The sequence below is a fragment of the Pteropus medius genome, unplaced genomic scaffold (assembly GCF_902729225.1).
Source record: "Pteropus medius unplaced genomic scaffold, Ma_sr-lr_union100, whole genome shotgun sequence".
NCBI lineage: Eukaryota > Metazoa > Chordata > Mammalia > Chiroptera > Pteropodidae > Pteropus > Pteropus medius.
In genome coordinates this window covers 6,800,283-6,809,890 of record NW_024355990.1, presented here as the reverse complement: position 1 = coordinate 6,809,890, position 9,608 = coordinate 6,800,283, and positions in this window count along the sequence as shown.

Sequence of the window (9,608 nt, the reverse complement as noted above, 5' to 3'; positions counted from 1 at the left end):
CTTTACACTCCGTCGCAGAGAGGAGCCGCCCTCCCCTCGCAATGTACGATGGAGCCCTCTTTCCGTTCCCGGAATGAATGAATGTTAGTATCCCTGTGTGAAAGACAAGGTCATGGACCCCAGGAAAGGTTTAGAGCTTGCTCAAGGTCACGTGGCTGGTAAGCAGTTGAGTCCACATCTGCACCACGCTCTTCCGGCTCCAAGGCTAAAGCTGAGCGTGACCTTGCTATTTTTGCCTTCCACTGCTGCAGTAATGCCCCACCTGGGCTCCTTGACTTCAGACTTGCCTGTTCCAGTCCACTCGCTATCGCCCGCCCAGCTTATCATTCGAAAATATCGGTCAGCTCTGCCAAACTCCGCTCGACAGCTGTCAGTGGCTCCCTACTGCCTTCCACGCACAGACCAAAGCTTAACGCCTGAAACTGGAGGCCTCTGCACTCTGACCTCATCTCTCTGCAGCCTCCTTGTAGGACTTCTCTGCAGGCATCTTATCTAATCTTTGCTCCCCACACCTGCAACACCTCCTTTGCTCTACCTCTCCCCAACACCTTCCCTTTAAGCCCAGCCCAAGTCCCACCCTCTACGAGAAGCCACTTGGCTTTCCAGCCCTCGGCGATGGCTCACCCTTGAGCCACAGACTTACTGCCCGAACCCCACCTTTGCACTAAACGTAAGGGAATAGGTTATCTACCCTCTCTCCCCAAGAAGATCTTACTTTTTTTAGGGCGAGCAATATGCCTCATGCTTTTGAATTCCTAAAAGCCTAGTGCAGCGTACACATCATTAATCAGAGCAGCCAGGCTACTACTATGTGCCATGCTCTCTGGCCCTTGGCACTCTATCAGTGAAGGTGACAAACCTCAACAGTGGCAAAGCTCTCTCGAGTTGCTCTTGGTGGCTCTGTGACCTCTCGAGTCTCGTCCAGTCCACCTCCATCTGTAGCTGCTAACCCTGGTCCGACCTTGAACTCTCCCCTGGGTCTTTGCAGAGTCGCTAACATGAGCTTAAAGACAGAGCCCAACCCACTGTGCTCTAAAAAAAATATCGCAAGTGTACAAGTCAGGTTTTCTCTTTAAAACCACATCTTTGGCTCTAGGGACCCCCCTCTGAATGCAGTGTCCTGCCCATCATCAGCAACACAGAAAGGGGTGTCCCTTGAGGCCGGCCCAGTCTGCGTAAGGCTCACCCACAGACGGTGTGCTGGGCCCAGGTCCCCCACCCTCCTGCCTAGCCTTGGCCCCCGTGTGTCGGTTTCACTATGTTTAAATGGAAAATAAAATGCTCAACTCAAAAACACTTTTCCAATGATATTTTAAGGAAAAATGAGATCACAGAAAACCAGGGAGGTAAATTTAAATGGTGTGACCCCCAAGCAACATTTTTTTTTTCAAAGAATTCCCTGAAAGGCTTGTTCACCAGAGGATGGGGTGACACATGTGGGGAGACCTTAGCCCTAGAGACCACCTGGGCAGCAGCAACACTTATGCTAACACGGAAACCCCTCACGATGCGCAGAAGCCCACGCCCTCCCTGCAAACGGCCTCCTCCTCTCTGAGGCGCACATGAACCCTGAGGTCCCCCAGGTTTGCGAAAACGGCCCACAGCCCCTCGCCAGCCAGGCCAACACCCTGCCTCTGCCAGAGATACCAAATGTTTCCTAAACCCGCCCCAAGCACAGCTCACCGAGCTATGAATAGCTATTAACATTAACTTGCGGCATTAATTAAAAAACGTTCAGCCAGGCAAATTCTCATACTTTTAAAAAGTCATTTGGGTAATCGCCTTTCCATGCCGCAGACTTTCCGAACGACTGACAGGTTGACATTTCGCACTGTTGTTTGTTTTAATCAAGAAGCGGGAAAGGAGGCAGTATGGTGCCCGGTTCAGTTTTCAGGTGCTTTGATTTATTGATTGGCAAATCCCGCACGTAACAGCGGCTCAAGTGAGCCTGGGGGAGAGGGAGCCTGCCGCCTCCAGGGGTTGGTGTCTGGGCTGGTGAGAAGGGAAGCGGCTCCAGATCATTGGCACGATCCCCCTTCCTTCCTCTCCCCTCCCCCACGCCCAGCTCCCAGCCTCCCCCCTGGGCGCACTGGGAACCTCCCCACCCCTACCCATTCCTCTCTCTACCGGAGAAGGGCTACTTCCTGAACCAATACCAATGGGGTAGGTGCTATTTCAACAAATGTAGGAGTCGGGGGCAGTGGGGACTAAACTCTTAACGGTTCTCGAACTTTCTTAAAGCAGCAGAACACGGAATCAGGCTGCACCCTGTGAGTTCGAATCCCAGCCCCACCGTTCATAAGCCTTGGACCTCCCTGTGCCTCGGCTTCCTGGGCTGTCAATGGTACCGAGGGTTAAATAAATTAACATTGGTAGAGACGGTGTCTGGAGCATAATAAATGCTGCACACATGTTAGTTTAAAAGGTTTCCCTCCTCCCTGATGAACTGGCTGATGGGGGCGTGCAGGGCAGGGGTCTTGTCCTGTCTTCCCAGGGAGCCACCGAGGCCCCTCCCAGGCCCAGCAGGGGCTCAGGGGACAGATCCAGTTTGACATTCTCAGGACTGAGGACACCCGACTTTTCCATCTGACACCATAAGCCTGCCCACGTTACGAAGCCTTTTGTGGAAAGACACATGAGTGTCCCGGGAAGGTGGCACTGGGCACCCCAGCTCCCTCTCCAGGTCCCTCCACCCCGTACCGTGTCGGGGACAGGCAGACCACGGATGGCCATCCAGGGTGAGGCACGGGGCTTCCGTGGAGGTGCACACTCACCACCCAGCACACGCGCGACCACGCTGGGACTGGCCGGCCTAATGGACACTGACAGCGGCCACCACGCCTCCCCTACCACCACAGAGCCTTCCGGAAACCTTACAAGACCCAGGCGGGCAGAGACCTTATCTAAAATCATTGCACACCACACGGGCATTTCAATGTTGATCAAGCACCTACTGGTGCTAGTTATTAGACCAGGTGCCAGAAATACAAAGCAGAAAAGGCAGGTCCCAGGATCCCCAGAGCCAAAAACCTATAGGAAGGATGAGGACAAAAACAATCGATGCTCATATTTTGTGACATGTCTTATAATGAATTACATATGTGTGTTATACAATGTTATATGTTACGTAAGCTGCATGCTATACGTGGATGTTTATATTATACGTGTCATATATTGTATGTATGCATATAATATGCCCGAAGTGTACAGTGAGCGTGGGGGTGGGGTCCCCACCTCCCTCATGGTGGGCGAGGGTATCTGGGCAGGTGAGGAGGGACTTGGCTGCAGGGTCATGTGCCAGGGGACTAACTTGTTTTAGTGGAAGGGAAAATGCTGGGCCTCTCTGGGTATGAACCCCAACTCTGGCACTCTTTAGCTGTACAATCGTGGGCTTTTTAACACAGCTTGGGGGGCATCAGTAAAAAGAGTACAGACACCCCCGGGCAGGCAGGCAGTAGGTGATCGACGAATCGCCAAGGAGAGAAAGCGAGAGAGCTTGGCAGAGGCAGCGTCCGAACGAGGCCACCGGGAGGGGCTTGGCTGAGCTCGAAGACGGACAAGCAAACGCGAGGCCCTCGGGGAGTCCAGGGGCAGCGTAGCCCTGACCCTGTATTTAAGCTGCGTTATCATCGGCGAAATCTGGACCATCGTTCCTCCTCCTTCCTGTCTCCCTAGGATGTCTGGGGACACCTGAGACCCAAGCTGGGGTGAGGGGCGGGGGTAGAGATCTGTGATTTCAGAAGAAAGGCGAGCTGTGAGCTGAAAGGTTGGTTATTTCACTTGTGGAAGCCATGTGGGGGCAATGGTTGTGGATTTCTTTGGGTTTATCAGAAAAACCCCCAAAGAAAAGAGGTTATTTAACTGAGACCAGGAAAGAATATGCAGATATTTTAAAATATTAAACGGGATTCCTAAAGCCCCATAATACGATGCCTCCTTTCCCAGGCTTGGCCGATCTTAAAGCCTCGAGCTGTGACCAGGGCTCGATTAATCAGAAGGTTGTTGAACTTGGCTCTCCTGGTCCCACGCTACAGGCCCCTCTCAGAACCGGGCAGCCAGGGAGACCCAGCCTGGCGCCTCACACAGTGCGACACCACGGGTTTCTGAGCCATGTTTGGAGTGTGATTTTCAGAGACAGTTCTCTGAACTGAGAGTCGGAGGTAAGACAACGATGAGCCTCGGTCGTCACATTCCAGGCTTCCGACGAGACCCAGGACCTGTCAGGACGCGGGCTGTGCACCCGCCGGTCTCCAGACGCGATGATCTCAGGAGGAATCGCCATCCCCTCCAGGAGGGGATGGTGAGCAAAGCAGGCCGTCGAGCCATGCATTACAACAGGACGTGAGCAAACAAAGTTTGGTCCATTTACGGAGGTGAAGGGTCTAGTTCGTAATTGGGAGGAGACTGGGTATTTCAGAAAAAAGTGGGTGGATTTCAATTAGCAGCTCTGGTTCCAGGATCGCTTGGCATCCATTCACCTCCTTCTACCTGGTGGCTCTGGGCTCTCGCAACTCTCTCTCTCATGGCTCCTATAAATTGCTACCTGGGTCTGTAGTATACGAACTTGTGAAGCTGTCTTACTGCCCCTGCCACGATGGATGCCCCTTGAAGGCATGGTCTCATAATCAACTCCTCTTTTCCTGCTGTTGGATTAATGTAAAACCCTTCAGAGTTTCACCTTAAGAGATCACACTTCCCCAAACTTTCTCCATTTCGGATGGGGACAGAGATTATCCTACCATCCTGTGTGGAGGAAGATGTGGGGGAGTCCAGCTCTGCTGTCCTCAGATTCCGGAATATTCCTAATGAATAACAGGCAAGATTTCACACCACATGGTCAAGAGGTTGTCAAGAGAACTGGAGGCTGCAACTTGTACCACTAAATGGCTCAGAAGCCTCATAAGTTAGAGAAGGTAGCATCTTCCAACTCTTCCTTGGTGTGAGCGAGCGGTAGCTATTGAATAGCTTTAAAAACAAATAGCATTTGCAACCAAGTAGACGAGGCAGCAGGGAACTCGGAGATGCGCCGGAGACAAGAGCCACGAAGCTTTTATCTAGAGCAGGTTCTCAGTCTCAACACGAGAGACGTCTGGGGCCTGATCATTCTTTGCGGTGGGGGCTGGTCCGTGCACTCCAGGATGTAGGATGTTGAGCAGCTTCCCTGCTCTCTACCCGCTAGATGCCAGCAACACCTCCGGTTGTGACAATCAAATGTGTCATTGTCAAATGTCCCCCAGAATCTCCCCTGGTTGAGAGCCAGTGAGCGGGAGTCATTTCGGCCACTGATTAGCAATGGGACTTGAAGACTGTCAGGGAACTTCACACGTCGGAGGCCTTTAGTTACCCATCTGTGATCTACAGACTACATCGGTGTTCCCCAAAATAGGGGCAATGCATCATCTGGAGGTACCCGAGATCATTGCTGGTCGCACCCAGACAGGGCATTCAGTCACACGGAGACGCCCAGGAAAGCTTTTTCCTTTTTATAGCTCTTTTCATTCTGATCAAAGCAGGAAGAGCATCTCCACTTGGCGCTTTGAGTTGCTAACGCCACTGCAATTCTGGCTGAGTAAGAGAGGGAGGGAGTGATTCTCAGGCTCGGAGCTTCGGGAAAACCACAAAACCTAAAACTTCTTTGACTGTTGTTTCATTGCATCTTCTATTTATGTCCCTGGCCCTGGATTCCATATGTGACAGTGATATAGAGTTTCTTTTTAAAATAAGTTTAAGTAAAATATGAAACCATCTACAAAAATATTAAGAAAATAATAACGCACGCCCCAGTATGGCAAAAATCATGAAGGTCTTAGAAAGTGCTAGAAAGGTTAACTCTGCCCTTCTCCCATAAATTTCTATATGAGACCGCATATTAAACTCAAGACTTGAGGCGGTATTAATAATTTGGAACTTCTTGAACCTGAATTCCCTCTGTAGTTCCGTTGTAAAGGCTGGCCATTGGTTCTATGCTGTGGGCTAAATAGTGCACCCCCCAAATTCGTATGTTGAAGTCCTAACCCTCAGTATCTCAGAATGTAATCTTATTTGGATATAAGGTCCTTGCAGATATAATCAGCTAAGTTGAGGTCACACTGGAGTAGGGCAGGCCCTTAATCCAATACGGCTGGTGTCATTATAAAAAGGGGACATTAGAATACAGATACACAGGAAGAATGTCAAGTAAAAGTAAGAGCAAACACCAGTGTGATGCTTCTACGCACCAAGGAACGCTGAAGACTGCCAGCAAACCACCAGAAGCCAAGAGAGAGGCCTGGAACAGATTTTCTGTCTCAGCCCTCAGAAGAGACCAACCAACCCTGTCACCACCTTGACCATGAACTTCCAAACCTCCAGATCTGTGAGACAATAAATTTCTGTTGTTTAAGCCACTAGGCCCATGGTACTTGTTGTTACGTGAGCCACAGCAAACTAATACATCATCTTCAATTAGTTTACCAGTAGTCTGCGCTCCTGAATCTCCTTACAGGGCAAGAGATGCAGATACGCTTGCCAAAGAATTTATGTTCTTTTAGAGATGGGCACTAACGATAAAAAGAGGTCTCCCTTCCCAAACAAACAAAACTCCCCACACCATCTGTTTTTACATACATCTTTACATGTTTGCTGTATTTATATGTTTACCAATTGTCTAAATTAAAATTGCTCACTGCTTTCTCTCCTCTGGTGACCTACAGCCTGTCAGTCTTGAGCTGTGAAATATGGGCGCCCAGCTTCAGCCTAAAAGGAGGCCTTGGGGTGGAGGCGAAGCCGAGCCTAGAACTCGGGTCTCCTAGCATAGTCGCTACCTGCCTGTGGAAATCACACTGGCCTTCCTCTCTACGATATCCTGGGTCTCCCAGGCATACCTTCAGACCACCTAGGCCTTTCAGCCACAAGACCGGCTATCTGAAGATGCTCGGAGGAGACCCCAGAGTTCCTATTACGTAGGCATCTGAGACTTCATGACCAGAAGCAAACTCTCACTTTAAAGGGGTGCCGTGGTGAGTGACAAAACGCAGAAACTGCAGAAACTGTCGACCCAACAGGGTTCCATGATGAGCAGTCATGTGGGTGACCAGGGCCACCTCTCACATAGCCAACAGTGGAAAGAACTAGAGGTTTTACCTTATCACACCAGTCAGAACCCAAGGCTTTTAGATACGCGCCAAGTAGCCAGGAGACTGCAACTCCATCTTTTTGGTTCAGAAAGACGTCCCTATAATTATTTATCTCTGTAATAACAACAACAAATCGACAAAACTCATGATCCGCTTACGTTTGCTTACATCTGAAAATAAATGCATTATCATCCCACACCTCTGTTTACAACGATAAGTTCGAGAGATCGATAACCAGGTGCAATGTGAAATGAAAACCCTTTGGTTTCCCTTCTACAAAAGTAGCCAAGTATAAACCGATAAGAACGCAGGAGGCCAGGAAGCAAGCTCACTGCCCGATGCAAGCATGGGTTACTCTGCCATGCAGGCCCTCCCCGCAGCTCCCGTCTCGAAGGTGTTAACCCGAATCCTGACTGGGCATCTGTGCTGCGACAGATGCATGCTGGGAGCTGGGGCTGCATCGGTGACAAAGCCGACAGACGCAGCCTCTGCTCACGTCACTAGTTTATATTCCACACAGGGACACGGGTCACGAACGAGTAAATACAAACACTCGCCCATGAATCATAAAACCCTTGCGAAGAAAGGCAGAAAATGATACAGGGGTGAGAAGTGAGTGACAGTCACAGCAAAGTCCCTTCCAAGGAAACGACGTTCGGCTGATAACGTGAGATGAAGTTAGCCGCATGAGTTAACACAGGGAGCCGCTGCCTTACGGCTGTACCCCAGGTATAGGAGGGGTGCACCCCAGCACCAAGGCTGCACTGCAGAGAGCTGAAATTCTGAAACGGTTGAAACAAAAAATTACTAGACTTGAGAGAACACAAGACCCATGAGGATACAAGCCAGGGAGGGGAAGGCTGGCTTTCGCGGACTGTGGACATGACCCCGAGGCTAAGGTGAGACACTCTGAGGGCCCTTGGGAGCAGTTCCTCTTTCTGGCACTCCCCACTGCACTGAGGAACATGACGACATGTTTTGAAGGGACCAAACAGAACCATGAGGTTTTGCCCTTCTGGCCCACTGGGTTTGGGTCGGAATGGATGAGGGCCTCAGGCATGAACACTCAACATTTTATCACGATGAGTGAAGCTTGGTTAAAATTTTAAAGAATTAAATACCGGCTTCCTGATTCCTAGTCCCTCGTTGGCATCACCGACCCACGGCGGACCTGGAAAGTCCCTAGGCCGCTAGGTCACTGGGGCTCAAAGTCTCTTCTCGGCCCCGCCCGCCAGGGGAAAAGTACTGGCATCTCAGGGCCCGGGTTCCTTCTAGGGGGTCCTTGCTGGGGACACGTCTGTGCTCCCCCCACCCACCTCACCGGGCAGAGCCCTCAGCTCCCTCTCTGGCCCAGCAGTCAAGCGTGGCCAGGGACCAGGAAAGATGCCTTGAAAAGCAGTGAGCCCCTCAGGTGCGACGGCTCGCAGCCCCACGGGGACACCGCGCAGGGTGGGACGCGGACGTGAAGGTCCAGTGCCAGTGAGGAAAGGCGGAGCCCTTGCACCCCGCCGCCTGCGTGACAGCAGAGGGTCAAGCCCCAGGGGACACGCGGCCGTCCTGAGCGGGCGCTTCCCCAGTGAATGGAAAGCACAGGCCTGGGCAGGCCGAGGTGGGTGGCGGTGGGGCAGGGGTGGACGCTAGGACCCTCGTGCCTTTTTTCCTAAGATGACACACCTGACTGGCCAGGGCACACCTGGACGCTGGGGCCGGCCAAGCTCTCCAACAGTTGCTCACTGTTCCCTGAGCGGAGAGGCCTGGCAGCCACACTCCCCACAGACAGGGGGGTTCCCCCCTCGGTGGGCCACGCCTTCCCCGGGCACATACTCCCTCCGTCCCAGAGTTTCGTCCAAGCCCCAGGCTCTGACCACAAAAAGTGCCCTTTTCTTTGGCGGGCTCACCTCAGACGTGAGGTGCCAGCAAGCCAAACCACCGGCTAAAAGGACATCCCCAGCACATTTCTTACTAGTCAGAGGGTCCGTGGCTGGTGGCCACAAACAGCGCGTCCTCCCCCATCCTGGGGTCCTCCAGAATCGCTTCCTTGGTTCCTGCTTTATTTACGGCAGAAAAGCTGTTACCTCAAGTCGCCGTTGGCTTCTTTAGGGTGCTCCTGGCTGACCCAAAGCAAGTCAGGCAAACCTGTCATGGGAGCTCAGTACTGACACACTCGCTCCAACCCCTCTGTCAAAATGCAGAAATGAAATAACGGCAACATCCTTCCCAGGGAGCGGGGGGAGATGTCTCCATCCAAACACTCTAATGCGCTTTTCGGGGGCTCCACCCCAACGGTGGGATAGAGGGACCCTCTTCAAGACATTTTAGAGAATGTCTTGTTCTTTTTAAAAAAGTTATTATTATTATTTTTTTGAGGGGTGGGGGGGTCACACAAAACCTGCTTGTGAAAGGAAAAGAAAGCGCCAGCCCCGTTTGACAGACATCAGATTTATGACCATTTTTAAAGCCTCAAGGACGTCACAAGAACTGGCCCACCCACCG